The sequence below is a fragment of the Microchirus variegatus genome (genome assembly GCF_963457635.1).
Source record: "Microchirus variegatus genome assembly, chromosome: 9".
Taxonomy (NCBI): Eukaryota; Metazoa; Chordata; class Actinopteri; order Pleuronectiformes; family Soleidae; genus Microchirus; species Microchirus variegatus.
Genome location: NC_139810.1, coordinates 21,309,755 through 21,324,962, shown reverse-complemented (window position 1 = coordinate 21,324,962; position 15,208 = coordinate 21,309,755). Strand labels below are relative to the sequence as shown.

The 15,208-nt window shown below is 41.7% G+C and overlaps 1 protein-coding gene across 1 annotated transcript in view; it reads right to left on the bottom strand.

Annotated features, from left to right (window-relative positions):
* fignl2 (fidgetin like 2) overlaps positions 1-8,748 on the bottom strand; it is a 38,528-nt gene extending 29,780 nt beyond the window's left edge. The window contains exon 1 of the mRNA XM_083895621.1: positions 8,735-8,748. The gene's annotated coding sequence lies outside the window, so the exon portion shown is untranslated. The remainder of the gene's footprint in view (positions 1-8,734) is intronic.
* Positions 8,749-15,208: the final 6,460 nt, after the last annotated feature.

The following is a 15,208-nucleotide window of genomic DNA, read 5'->3' as shown; positions in this document are numbered from 1 at the left end:
ATCTCTATAATGGCTAACCACAGACGGTGCTGTACTCTCGCCCTCTGTCTCTGTCCATGTGCTCACAGGAAAATGAGTAAGGTCAAAGAGATGCACTCCATGTGTAGCTCTCTCATTGTGATTGAACACTTGGGAGAGGGAGATGGGCTTTGTCTATTAGTGGGAAATAAAATGGTGTGGAGGCACAAAGTCTCGTACACAAGCACATGACCCCATGCAGCGATGGAGATGTGCCCTGGTTAATTATCCAGCACAGCTCCGATTCCTCCATACAAATTAAGCACCAAACACCAACGAAGGAACTGAAGGAAATGCCCACAGATCCTCACACCATAGGTGAAATAGAAAATATTATTGACCTAATAGTGTTTTTTCAGGTTAAATAGGTATGGGATTTGGATTTTGCAGGAGGTACAACAAGGTTAAAAGATTTATTGATGTTCCGTGGGATATTGTGCTTTTTTTGCAGAAACACAAAAAAGAGGACATTCATCAAAGCATAACAAATGCATATGTAACAAAACATATCGATATGAAATTACAACTGTTTTACCTTCTTTACCTTTATGTTGTCTAATGTTATTTTAGTACCTGGTAACCAGCTGCACATCTGTGGCCCTGCTCTGTATCTCAGCTGTTGTGTGCACTGCTAAGCTTTCACCCCTCCACTTCACACATCACATCAGATCAGAGGGTTAGAAGTGCGTTCCAGGTCCTACCAGCCCGCTCCAAATTCTTGCTGCTTTGATACTGGGGGGGTGGACGCGGGCTCCCCCGTGTCTGTCCATCATCATTGTCTCCCCTCTCCTCCATCTCCAAACCCACTCTAATCCCCCACACACATACACCACTCTCTCTACCTTTCCTCCCCCAGTTCAGAGGAATTCTCAGCTCTGGACAATGTTCCTTTTCTTCACAGGCCACATCTTTGATAGCTTAATGGCCCTGGCAAAAAGGAGAACATGCTCCGAGAGATGGGTCCGCCTTTAAGTCGTATCACTTATTATTCAAGTCATTCAGGCTAAGCTTCAAGACTCATGTGGGCTTGTTTGTCCCGATGAAAAGGTGGTGTAGGATGTTCTTGTTGAAGCAGTATGTTGACTCTCTTTCCACCCAAGTCTATATTGTTGACTTAGGCTGACTCAATGTACCTTTAACAGTCTGAAGCCAGGAACACAAGGACAGTGCACAAGAAGAAGGCCTTGAGCATTGTCCAGCAGCGAGCAACAAACATTTCACACAATCAAGCCATGTGCAAGAGCGTGGACGCAGTTCTATCTCCACATTCACCTCTGCCTCACATTGAGCCGTGGCAGCTCTGCTCTTTATCAGTGGCATTTCACTACCTCTCACTTTGACATCATCACAAGTGTGCACGTTGTCTCTGTGACCCTCTGCTCTTTGAAGGTCTGTTAATTTTCTATGCTGAAAGCAGAGCACACAGAAAAGTGGCCAAGCACACACTGATCTTTCCATCTCGCATGCATTGAAAAGGAATTCACTCTGGCTTCAAGTTTCATACTGCTGTGTGCCGACAAATACAAAGACATGCCTCAGATAAAGTAATAATGCATTGATTTATTTCTAGCACTCCTGTGTGGGACAATTCTTCTAAAGCAAAATCTCAAATGTGTACGTTTGTCAACCCCCCACACACACAGTCCATCAAACGGTTTTCTAGTACTTGGCAGCTGTGATGTATAGCGTTCTTTTGGTTTTATCAATCACCATCTAAGAAGAGACTTGATTTATACTTGGTTTGCAAAGCAACTGCACTGACAAGCAATGTTCTGGGTGATAGTCAGGATAGTCAGGTTGTCAGGACAAAAAAAGCTAAAGCATGCTAGGCAGATTAGATTACAGGTTAAGGTATGGCTGGATTAAGACCTGCTATACCACTGGTTCTATATGTTATGTACAATTATTCCAACTATTTACCAACTGTACAGAAAATGAGGATGTGGATTTAGGGCCATAGAAAATAAAACGCAAATCACTATGACAAGTAGACTAAAGTAATACAGCAAACAAAAGCAAAATAGATGGAAAGCAGCACCGATTTAGCTTATGTCAATAAAAGAGGGAGGCAACAGCAATACTGCACTTGAAAAGTGAGATAGCTGGTTGGAGAAAATACAAAGAAGCACCCGCTACACATTTGAGATCTGAATTATATTGCTCAAAAATTCTAGTTGTTCAGCAGTTTGACGAGATAAGCCGTTATCCCCACCTGCTGCTGTGATGCTGGTGTATACACACAAACGCTACGTCAGTCAGGTGTGATAGCCTGTTTACAGATATGGATACAGCATAGAAATAATGTTACATTAAATACATTTACATGCAGTTTAATCGAGCGAAGGCTGTAGTCCGACTAAGATAGGCAATCAGACTTGCCGAGTCTGAGTATACATGCGGAGGAAAAAATTGATTTACTGGCCGCATACATGCATATTGTATCCTAATCAGACTATGAATCACATTCTCCAGGTTTGTTAGTCTGACTATGTCTAACTCGATTTTAGAAGAAAACCAAATTATTGTCTTTAATTAACATGCATTTAAACACACTGACTGTCTGTGTTCACAAACACCAAACAGAGGCTGAATGATCACATAAAAAAAGCAAAAATCACTTAAGACTGCAAAAAACACAAAATACTTGCTACAGCTTTAATAAGCATAAATAAGGAAAGCACAAAAAAAGGCACAATGTTTTTGAGAGTGCCAGAGCACTGCTGGAGCAGCAAAGCTGGCCACTGACCTCCAGGTGCCATTTGAGGGACAAGTCCATGTTGCTTTTACAGCCAAAGCACCCCCTTCCTCTCTGTATCACTGCCTGTAATAGCTTGGCTTATGGTCATTTTCAGCTATAGGACATTTTACGACAGCCACAGCTATGATTGTGTACCAGAGCAGTGGCAGCAGAATCATAGCTGAATACATAGAACAAGGTATAGACTGACCCTGAACCAGCCCCCAATCCAATGGCCGAGGAGAACAATAAGCGCTGGCGTACAAGCTAGATGCAGTAGAGGTTTGAGTGTGGATTATTCTCAGGTGTTGAGAGCAGGTTTTCATATAGATGGTTAGTGAGAATGTGATATTGGATAATTGCTTCTCGGGGTGTCACAGATGGTGCTGTTTTAGCCGTTAACTACAGCCAGGCCACGGCTCTGTCAAGGGCATTTCCTGCTTTGATCGCTCCATCTCACCCACACAATGTCAATCAGAACTTGTCCTGCAGAGGTGGGACTTCTTGTGTACTTCATTCAAGGCCCATACACAGGAGAACGGGTTTAGCAGAAAGCTCTGTTTGGAAATTGGGATTTTAGAGCAATTTATTCGGAAAACACCATCAAGCAATCTTTGTTCAACACAAAAGCCAAGTTGGTCATTTAGAAGTTATATTTACAGTTAAAAGTTTAAAGAATCACTAGGGGTTTTCTTCAATTTTGGTAATAACGTACAAACTACTTTTTCCACAGTTTTAAAAGTATCATTCCCCAACTGTGTGTGCAAGTATATGATATAGATTTATTTTTTAAATAATACAGCAATACACTCATTCACACCAACAACACTAGGCATCCAAGCACACACAGCTACAGAGAACGAAAGCAAGAGTGACAGGGAGCAGCAGCAGAATGATAGAGGTCTGTGCTTGCCTCTCATCAGAGCGACTCCAAGCAGCCGCCCTGTCAGAACATGCCCCAGATGAGGTCTCTCAAGGCGGAGAAAGAGCTGTCATAACAGACGCCTGCAGGGCCGTTCGATCAGAGAGACAGCTCTGAGAGGTGTTGGACACACACACACGCAGGACCCGTCTGCATGTGAGTGGTCCTGCTTACAGCCACAAAGTACAACCCTGCTGACAGACAGACATCATTCAGGGGCCTTTATCGTGCTCTCCCTCTCTCTCGGTGGCTCTTTCTGCCACTTTCTCACTGTTGCTTTCTCCTTCCTCTGAGGTAGCACCAGGAGGGAGGGTGCACCTCTGACAGGCTTACTTAAATATTTATGCTGACAGAGTAAAGACAAGAATTTTATCTCCATATCAACACATCCTTTGAGTAGCATGAAATATTTGCTTCCTTGAGCCGGTCCTCCTCCTCTTAGAAACAGTTAAAAAGGTATTTGTGCAGATGACTAAAAACAATGATAGGATTGCTGCTTTTATCAGGTGTTATTAATAGCAAAACTCCTTTGTGATGTAGTGAAGGCAAAGAAACGTCAAAGCCGGAATAATAGCATTAATAAAACAAACCAATCGGCCTATTTCTAACTTGATTTCATGAGATTACACCACCTTCACCTTATGTTCACACGCCATCTTGTAGTTCACTATTTGACTTCATTAGGCTCTCCATTACCAAAAATAACAGATGGGCTGTTTTTGTTACAGTGTGCTAAGTCCTGGGGACATGTGTGTGTGAGGATGAGGCAGTGCTGTACACAGATGCTAGATCTCATGTGATGCACATCTCACTGGAGGAGGGTGGACAGTTTCTCCAATCAACAGTTCACCTTTTCAAACAACCCTTTGTCCCTCCGACCTCCGGCAGCTGGCAACAATTAGCTGCCAGGACAGGACACAGCAGTCCAACTCACCAGTGAGTCCATTAGAGTGCAGGACTGGGTGAAACATGGGAGTGTAATCAGAAGTGCTGGGGGCTGTAAATTACATCGGTAATGTGGATTTTCTACACTTACCCAAGTCACCCAAAATTAACTTTGCAGCTTTTTCACAGCTGGTCATATCCAACGCAGGGCAGAATATACAGTATGTTTACTGAACCCATGTTATTGATATGGGTAATGTTTTGTGTACAGTAGTTAGTCATTTACAGCTGATTTTTGCTTTGCCAAGTTGGCACAACAGAGGTGATGAGTTCAGTTTACCCAGTGGACTGCCAAGTATCCCCTTGAAAAGGCTTCTTGCTGACAGCAATAATAAATTGCAATCTGACCAATCAATCGTAGACCAGCTTGAACCCCTTAAGTCCCTAAGAATGAGAGGCTAGGGAAAAATCAATTTGCAATTTACATCAGGCTGATGAGTGTTGAAAACACTAAGAAAAAGACAGCTCCAAGAATGGGAGTATAATTACATACCAGCCAGTACAGCGCTGCGTCTCTAACATCATCATGGGTTTGACGATCAATGTCCTGAGCAGGACTCACAGTATCTAAACTGCTGTCACTCATGTGCACAGACTGCTCTCACCCAACACACTGCCAGGTATCACACAGGGGAAGTGATTTGTGCCGCATCAATGGGCAGTGAGTGTGTGATGACAACCTCTTTAGTGGCCTGGCTTCCTGGAAACATAGAAACCTGGGTGAAACACAATGGAGTTCGTTGGAAGAGGACACCATTGAGGTTAAGGAGCATATTGAGCCAGAACTGTGTCTAACCTGCCAGAGGCTACTGCCATGTTGTATGTAAAACAAATGGACTCATGTCAAAAATCAGATCTGTGAAGGTGCTAAGAAATCGCTGGAGTGTGAGGCCTTTCTTTTATTTCTGTTTGGATGAGTAGACTCACAGGAGTCATTTGGGTCCTCTGTCTCTCCGTCTGTCCGCTTGTGCTCAAAAACACATGCGGCAAATAAAAGAGGGTCTTGACACATTCATGCAAAGAGCGCAGTGCACAGCCAGAGACTGCGTCAAAAGTCATAATGAAAAACAGAAGCAGAGGGAGGTGAATGAATAGTCGTGGTTTCAACTATGTTTTGTTTTCTAGTGGCGACAGAGAGAAGAGGCAGAAAAAGGAGCATGCTCGAAGGGTTAAATGTTGGCAAAAAGCAGGGAGGGGACAAAAGGCCCATTGTAAGGGCCAGAAGTGTCCCCGGAAAGGAGGGGATAGAAAAGAAAGCCACCACTGGCTGGTCCCCAGGAGCTATTGTAAGCGATGGGGAGTGCAGCCACGCATGACAGATGTCCCTGCCCATTGTTTCCGCAGCAGCCTCCTCTCTGCCTCCTGCTCTGGCTCTGGAATTCCATGAGACAGCCTCCGCCTGCGAGAGTCGTTCAACATGCTTCAATCTCTTGCCAAGCGTTCTCCACCACCACTCTGGCTGTGCCGGGCCAATGGGTGTGTACTGGGACTCATAAGGTGGGGCTGAGGCAACACTTCTCAAGAGGTGCTTTTTGGGGGAGCAAGAATTATACTCACTAGTCCCTGCGGTTCCCACAGACCTGTAAAGCCCAATTTATACTCCTGCGTAAAGTGCTCTGCGTAGGTTACGCAGAGTCCTCTGCGTTGACTCAGAGCCTGTTGGGGAGCCTCTGCGTCGTCTCCGACTGCACAAAATATTTTTTAAGTGTCCGTCACTCCGTCAAGGGACAACGGAGACGGCAAGAGCTGCGATTGGTCCTCAGGACAGGCCGAGCGAAGCTGCTCTATGCCGGCTCACAATGTGCACCGAGCGTCCACAGATGGGGGGCTGATCCCCGCCAACCACGCCGCTGCCAAACTATAAATACATCATATCTTAACACACACAGCACATGTTTAGACTCTAAATGGCCAATTTCTCGCCTCAAATTATCTTAAAACTGCGTTCCGTGACACAGAAAAGTGAGAAACGGCCAACAGTCTTTCTCTCTCGGACGCCATTGTTCACTGTAGCCAGAAGCACAACAACCTTGCGCAGCGACCCCTACTGATCGGGCGGGAAATTGCAGCACGTATCCGTCACCACGACGCAGAAGTATGAAGGCTCTAGGTGTCTCCGTGGTGACGCATAATAAGTAGTATAATGTGGCCCTAATTTCTAACACTACACATGTCAAGCAGTGCCTAAATATATATTGACTAAAAATAAAGCAAATGTGTGTATGCGCAAAAAAGAGATACATTGGAAGGACCTGCTTGCATGACCAAAACACAACATTAAATGTGACATTCACTCATTTAGAAATCAAGTTTTGATCAATTGCATGTGCAATTAAATCATAATGGTTTAAAAACACATTCTGTTTCAGCCTCAGGGCTGTGAAGCAAATGCAGGAGCTGGATTGTTCAGTGAAGTACAGGTGAACGCTTGTTGTCTCACAATCAGCAGTTGAGGTAAGCCGTTTTTAAAAAGCAGTTTGCCATCTCCATTCAATGACCCACCATGTGGCAGACCTATAGAGGTGGCCTGTCAGTCACAGCAACAGTGTACCAATGGGAAATGAGAACAACAATAGTTCTGTCTGGTTAATGGGTGAGAGAAATAGTAGACAATCTGTCATTTATATTCCTTACCACCACACTGTCTGCTCTCTGTCCTATTCTTCTTTTAGCCTTAACCACATTCTACCAATACTCACTCACTCTGACTACAATCAGTTACCCCACCCCCGCCTGCCTGTTAACATTCATTTCAAACACACATACCACACACACACTCACATTCCAATGTGTAAGCATGAGAGAGTGACAGAGAGAGAAAGACGTCTAAACTGAGGGGAAAATCTGTTTGAATGCAATGAATGTTTACCAGGTGAATCAATAGCTGCCTGTTAAATCATTTGCTGAAGTACAACAGTGCTGAAGTGAAGGTGCTGTAATTCTCTGCTGTACTATTTGAAGCTGCCGCCCTGACCCCAGACTAATCACTGCTTCAGCACAAAACTGCCAGCCACGCCACTAACGCCGAGACACTTGCAGATCATTATTAACAACATAAATGCACTTAATATAAATATAAAGTATAGTGTCTTAGTAGTAGTGGACAAGTGAAAAAAAGAGCAAGGGACAGGAGACGAGCACAACCCTGTTACATATGGGGAAAACTGGTAAGTTCTTAACTGTGCATGAATTATTACAGGGAATGTTAATACCCTAACATTAAATCAAAGCAGTCATTTGTTCATTATGCACAGTCAGTACCTTAAACCCCTACACAGTACATTTACATCCATCCATCCTACCACTTTATCCACATGAGCTGTGCCAATCTCAGCTGACATAGGGCGATCGACAGGGTACACACTGAGACAAACAACCGTCCACTCTCGCACTCATACCTACGTGTCCAATTTGCAGAATCCCCAAATCTATCTATTTGGACTAGAACTGCAACTAAAGATTATCTGCATAATCGATTAATCTGGCAATTATTTTCACAATTAATCATTTTGGTCCATAAAATGTCAGAAAATGTTAAAAAAATGTTGATCAGTGTTTGTCATACCTGGAAATTATGATGTTCTCAAATGTCTTGTTTTGTCCAAAAAAACAAAATGATTCAGTTTTTAATGATTTCTTTGTAATATGGCGCAACGAAACCAGAAAATATTCACATTAAGAAGCTGAAACAATCAGAAATCGGATTAATTGATTATCAAAATAATTAACTAATATTAATTTAGTAATTGATTAATTTAGTAATTGTTTCAGCTCTATTTTGGACTGTGGGAGGAAACTGGAGAACATACAGAAAGGCCCTTGTTCTGTCCGGGTTGCAAACCCAGGTCTTCTTGCTGCAAAGGCAAAAGTGCTAACCACGACACCAACTGTGTGGCCCAATACGTTTCCATGACACAAGAAAAAAAAAATGATTGTGTTAGTCCGTATCAAACTGGACTTTTAAAATACATGTAAACATGTTTGCCCGACTGAAATTATAGTATATCAAACTTCTCAAAGTTGGACGTACACATCCACAACAATTCACTGCTCCGTTCACACCTACATGGAGAAAAAGAATAGAGTTAATCACAGGTAAGTAAGTTACTTACCTTTGCATTTAGTTCAGTCACTCCAGACTCAGTCAGGCTCCCCATTCTTCACTGTCACATTTGGCTCCACTGCATGACTAAAATGAAGAACACAACAATCTGGTGTATTTTTCTGTCATGTTGGACAGGTTAAACAACAGTGAAATAACATAAATATCATACATGATTCTAAACCCACTCCTGTTGTCGTCGTTGAAAGCCCAGAGCCAAAACACAAGGTAAGAATCCACCCACAGAGAGTATTTATTCTTTCTAACTAGCCTCCATATCCTGGTTGGTCTGACCTTCAGTCCAGTCGTGCAGAAAAGCTTGACATATGGCCTCGTCCGTCTGTACATGAGATGACCCTGTATTGGCCCAGCGGACCCCTGAGTAAAGTCAAATTAATGCATGTAAACATTTAGCTCCCTTTGCACTGTGCCATGATCCCCCATAACGGCTTAGGTGACCCCAGTCAACATCAATCAGGGGGAACACAATAGGAAGAAGCATGCAGTGGGGAAAACCAGGGTCAACAGCACTTTTAATAAATAGACACACGAATGGCATTGAGGAAACAGAACGGTCCTGAACTCCTGAACATGGGTAAGCTGGGCACTCCTGCTCCCTCAACTGTGAGCAGCAATTATCAGGAAACCTCAATGCAAGAGCTTTAGAGATGAGTGGATAATCTACTTGGGGGGGGGATCTAAAACTAATCTGCTATTTCTGTGCTCCAAATCAAAAAACAATGGGATACATATAGGATGTGATTCTTTGAAATTATGAACAGGAGGATGGTGATTCACATAAGGGCCCCGGGAGTATTTGCAAGGATTTGGCAGAAATATGATACGACAAACAAAATATCTGAAATGTTTTATTTAGTTTAGATAACCCCAATGGTCACCACCTCCAATACAAATTGTAATCAATCATAACCATCCATAACCTCTTTGCAGCAGCTTAGCCAAGCTCTATCTCCATGGAACATGCATCAAGTAAACAGACAGAGAATGGCTGTTTTGACAGCTGCAGGACAGCATTACCCTATTTCTCTGTCTTCGGAGATAAGAACTATCAGCAGAGTAGTAAATGCAGGAGCTGACCACGCCTTCCCTGGTGTAACATACTGTAGTTATGTTGTCAGTGTAAGGTTTACGTCTACCACTGTGGCTGAACTGCACACCCACAGAGCCAAATACAAACTCATGAGTTCCTGAAACAGGAGCAGCAAGTCAGTGTGAGTGCATAATATAATCATATCAACACACTTCACACAACTAATACAAATAACACTCTATGCTGCGTCTTTACCACTCTTATGTGTGTGGTTGTGAGCTAAAATCTCTCACTCCAACAGTCCCTCATTTCATTACCACTCTTTGCCAGACACTTACAATCTCATTACCGTCAACAGAGCAGCTCCAGCCAAAGCCACTGCTCCCCTGCGCAGACACAAACACATTGATCCAGAAGCTGAAGCAGCAAACAGCGAGGATAGAAGACAGTAATCCCAGATTCACAGTCTCACGATCAATAAGAAGGGAGGGCTTCAAAGCAAATTGGGACGAGTTATATTAGTCAATTTTTTTTTTCATTACAAGATTGTTTACCTTGTCTTTCAAAATAAAGAGAAAGTCATTTTTGTGTTGTTGATGTATGAAGATTCATCAGAATTTCCTAAAAACGTTTTTTGAAAATAAATAATTAATTATCTGCAAATAATATGGATATAAATATTCAAGACACTTTGATAAGAATGACTCAATTGTTAATATAGGCTACAGAGTATCATTTTTTTAACATTTTTGTTTGGTGGTGTGCCTCGTGATTTTTTCAATGAAAAAAATGTACCTTGGCTCAAAAAAGGTTGAAAAACACTGATCTAGGCACATGCTTCACAATCTTTGAATTATAATGACCGAATCAATTATAACTTCTCTTAAATTCACTGGGAACATCACGAATATCTTATTTTGTAGCCCAAGGAATTGACATGAGGCTATCATGAGACCACAGTTGTCCACAAGCATTCTCCAAAATCTACTGAAAATAGACTTTCACAGCTGCTCCACTGCAACACTCACGAGCCCCTCCACCTATTCCCCCTGAGGAGTCCACTAGTCCATGCTGTAGTGCACTGTGCAGTATTTGTGTTATAAGGCAGAAAGAAATCAAACTCCTCTTCAGTTCTGTGAAGGCACAAGGCCACCAGGCTTCTCCTCCACTTCCATCAGAAGGAAAATTACAAGAGTAGAGTGAAAGAAAAGGAGAAGAGAAGAACATTTATGGGGATACAGCGCACATGACGAAATAATTAACTGATGGAAAATTCACAATTAATACACGTTTTGAAGGCATCCTTCTATGCTTCCCTCCTCCCTGCCCCCACTACCAAGCTCTGCCTCCTCTGTGGAACGTGGCCGGGTGTCCATGCCCCGAGTGCGCTCGCTGGAGCACAGGACCTTGTAAGAATGGAGTCTATTCAACAGCCTTCCTCCAGATGCTCCCAAAAACAGTCCTCCGGGCTACAGCAGGGAGCACAAGAGGGGACAGAGCAGGAAAGGAAAGGGAGATAGGAATCTGATAGCCTATCATTAACAGCACAAATAAATTTGAAGGTAAAAAAAAACTCAGGCTAAACCACTTCTCAGTCATGACGTTAGTAGGCGATGATCGTATTGTTTTGTCCCCTGAGGCGTTTCAAAGTCCAGATACGATTTGCGAGAGAAGGTGTTTATTGTTGCAGATAAACTGTCAAATGTGTAGAATCCACTGCGAATCCCAGACTTCGCCCAAAGTGAGGCACGATTCATGCTGAGCTCAATATATTCAATATAAACCAATCTTGTACACTACCTAACATGAAAGTTAAAAATAGGAGAATATTTTATCACTTACTTTATCCACATGCAAACAAACAATAATAGCATAATAAAACATCAGCAGCATATAACACTAAGCTCCCTGGGAAGGTCGATGCACCAAAGACCCCCCCCCCCCTTCAAAGCCTTTACTGATGCTTTGTAAAGCAGTGCCCCTGTGTGTACAAGAAGGAGCAGATCAATGCAATATTAATGTATCAATCAGCACCAAGTTATCAAGCAGCAGCAGCGAGAGCAGCACTGCAGCCCATGTAAGCATGACCCTCGGCAATCACAGCCCTGCACTGAACTCCCCTGAATCTTCTCTTGGTGAGATTATATTGAATATAGACTAAGACTATTATTCCCTCCCTCCCAGGGGGAACTGCTGCAGAGGATTGGGTGGTAAGGTAAGGTCTCTGTGTATATTTCTCCAAGGATTCAGGTGAATACTATATCCTCCTAACACGGTACGAGAGATTCTTACCTGACCAAACCGGTCCAATATTTTGTTTTTCCATCAGTGGCTTAGGCTGCGCATCTCAAAACTGTGTTCATAATCATGGTCCATGTGGTGCTGTCTGAAAAGGTGCCAGACATGTATTTGTTTCTTTTTACAATTTAATTTGGTGCTGTAAATACACATTCCCATTTTAACAACTTCCACTGCTTGGAAGTAAAAAAATAAAAGTGATTTAACTGGCAAGAATGTGACATGTTGGTTAAGGTTATAAAAAACATGGGAGCCAAAACCCTGGTCCAGAAAAGGTTGGAAAAGTTCTTATGAAAGGGTTCCTTCACTTGAGACAGTCAAGAAGACCTCAACACAGTCCTGTGGTGAAGTCTGACACCTAGTGGCAAAAGCCTAGAAGTGCACTACATGTCATGAGTAGTCAAAGTAGTTCTTCTCCGTACTAATTCCTTCCACCAAAACAATCCTCACAGCTATTATTTACTTTTTATATCTTAAAGCAGTCGTTCGCAGAGACTGAATCACATCTTTGTGTCATCAAATACATTCGCACAGGTTCCCCAGCCTTTTACGAGTTTTAAGAGTTGTTTTCTTAATGACAATTTAGTTGTGATTCATTTATCAAGATATACTAGGGCTGAACAACTTTGAAGAAATATCAGATTATTTTGTGAATCGCGATATCAGAGGAAACTTTTTACATCATTATTCTCATTTTCATTTGAAAACACATTTAAAATTATTTCTTCAGCCTGTAGAATAAGATGTGCATAGATCTAAAATGATATCATCACACACTTTTTGGCTTTAAAAAAAAAGTGTCCATGTGTGTTTAAGTCTCATGACGTCATATGACATATTTGACTACATATATTTGACTGAATGGAAATAAACTTTCTTTTTCTAGCTTTGGTATAATGAAGAGTTTTATGTCCTAAAGTAGCATTTAGTGTTCATATGGAACACAACTATACATAACATGTAGAAAAACTCAGTAAATCACCTGTGCAAATGCAACGAGAGCCACTTAAAAGAAAACAAGTGCACAAAAAATAGGGCTGAACGATTCTGAATGAATATCTAATTACGATTATTTCAACAGGAATCGCAATTGCGATATGATTCGCAGTATCAGAGGGAATGGTAATCTTTCCATCATTATTCTCATTTTCATTTGAAAAAACACATTTCAAATGATGACTGTGTGATATTTGTGCAGATCTGTGAGAAACAAAGATGTTCTCTTCAGTCTGTAGAATAATGTGTGTACAGATCAAGACAATCATTCATCCAAATTCATATTTAGAACAAATACTGCGCCTCCTGCAATTTGATAATTGCAGTAGGCCGTGTTGCGATTTCGATAAAATTTCGATAAATTGTAAACAAAAAGTCACTTAAGGCCTCTTTAACACTCGTTCTTCTGATTAAGTTTGCACAGGATCAACATGAGTGAGTCTAACTGATAAGTCTTATGTGAACAAAGTCTGTTCAACGGTGCATTCTGAGATTTGCAAAACTGTTATTGAGAATGATATTCGAATGAGACCAATGGAATTGTGCGTATGATCAGTTTTGAGTCAGCATTCCCAGCTGATAATAATATAAATATTTATTCCTATCAGTCCCACTTTGCTGTCTTGGGTTTTCTCTGGGTTTTTTTTTCGTATAAAATGAGGGAAAACTGTAGAAGCAACACTATCCTTAGGTCACGTTTATTATTAAACTGTCTACCTGTACCATTATTTGCTCCTTGCCATTTCTTCCATCTCCTGTTGGTAACTGTGAACTTTTCACGACAGTCTGAATTAATGTTAACAAACTGAAGAAGCGGAATGAAAACATCTTACCTTGAGATGGAAGGTCAGTCTTCAGCAGTCACTTTAGCAGTTAAACATTTTATTCTCCATTTGCTGTAAAACACAATTTAAATATGTTGTATTGAATCAGGGCCACAGCCTAATGGACTTTTTGCACAGCGGCCATTTTGACAGGTCACAGCAGAACAATCTCAAGTGTGGCTGAGTCCTAATTAGCTTCCTCTGTTTTTATTATAATTTTTTTAATGTTATAATTGTCTGTTTGGTCACACGTTTGTATGTTTTATTTGTTTTATTTCTTTATCTCTGATGTACAGCACTTTGTCTCAGCTGTTGTTGTTTTTAAAGTGCTTTATAAATAAAGTTGGATTGGATTCACTGACTTACATGAGCTGAACGGAGCCGTCGTTAATGTGATCACGAACACTTTTGCTGCTCAACAGAACAAAATGGCTGCTGTGTAAATGACCCCATTTACAGTCAGTCAGTGTAAACACAACAGGTGCGAGCCAGAAAACTGATTTGTAGGAATAAGAAAACAGGACAACTTCATTGAAACAAACAAAGAAATTAGCTGTATAGCTGTGCTATTACTCACCTCACCAAACAAACACACAATTACGTGCAACTTGACGACCGTTTGACCGTTTGACCGTTTGGCAGGCTGTATCTCTTGTAGTCTTTACGAAGGCAGCCAAAAATGGCGTCAAAGTATTATATTGTCTGTTATAATCACAGGTGTCAGGAGTTTGTGACAAAACACGACTTGTCTTCCGGTAAAACAAACGACTGAGCATGTTACAGACCAACGTCTTCACTGTCTGTGGATAACTCTAACCAGGTGGTCAATAGGGGGCGCCAAATCACAATGTCGGGGCAATTTTCTAGAAAGTACAAAGGGACATGTGGCATAATAAAGGACATTTAAGTGACTTTGAATGTGGCATGGTGTTTGCTGCTGAGTATTTCATAAAGTCCTAATCTACTGGATCTATTTTCATGCACAACCACAAAGAATAGTCTGAGAAAGAGAAACTATTCAGTGATAGTGAAGCAGATACAGCCACAGCAATTGCTTGTCCTGTGTAAACCTAATGCTGCTGCTCTACGTGTCTGTCTTCAATTGCCCCTTGGGGACAAATAAAGTTTTTTTTTTAATTTTGAATTTGATTTAAATCACCAGACACTTTACTTGGTTCAATACCTGAAAAAGTTGGAGGATGAGTGTATAAGTGCAGATAACAAACTAACCACTGGTGATCTTGGTAGACTTGGAAGGCAATTTAGAGAACGTGTCTGGGAAAAGGTTATTTTTGACTGGTGTCAGATGTAACAT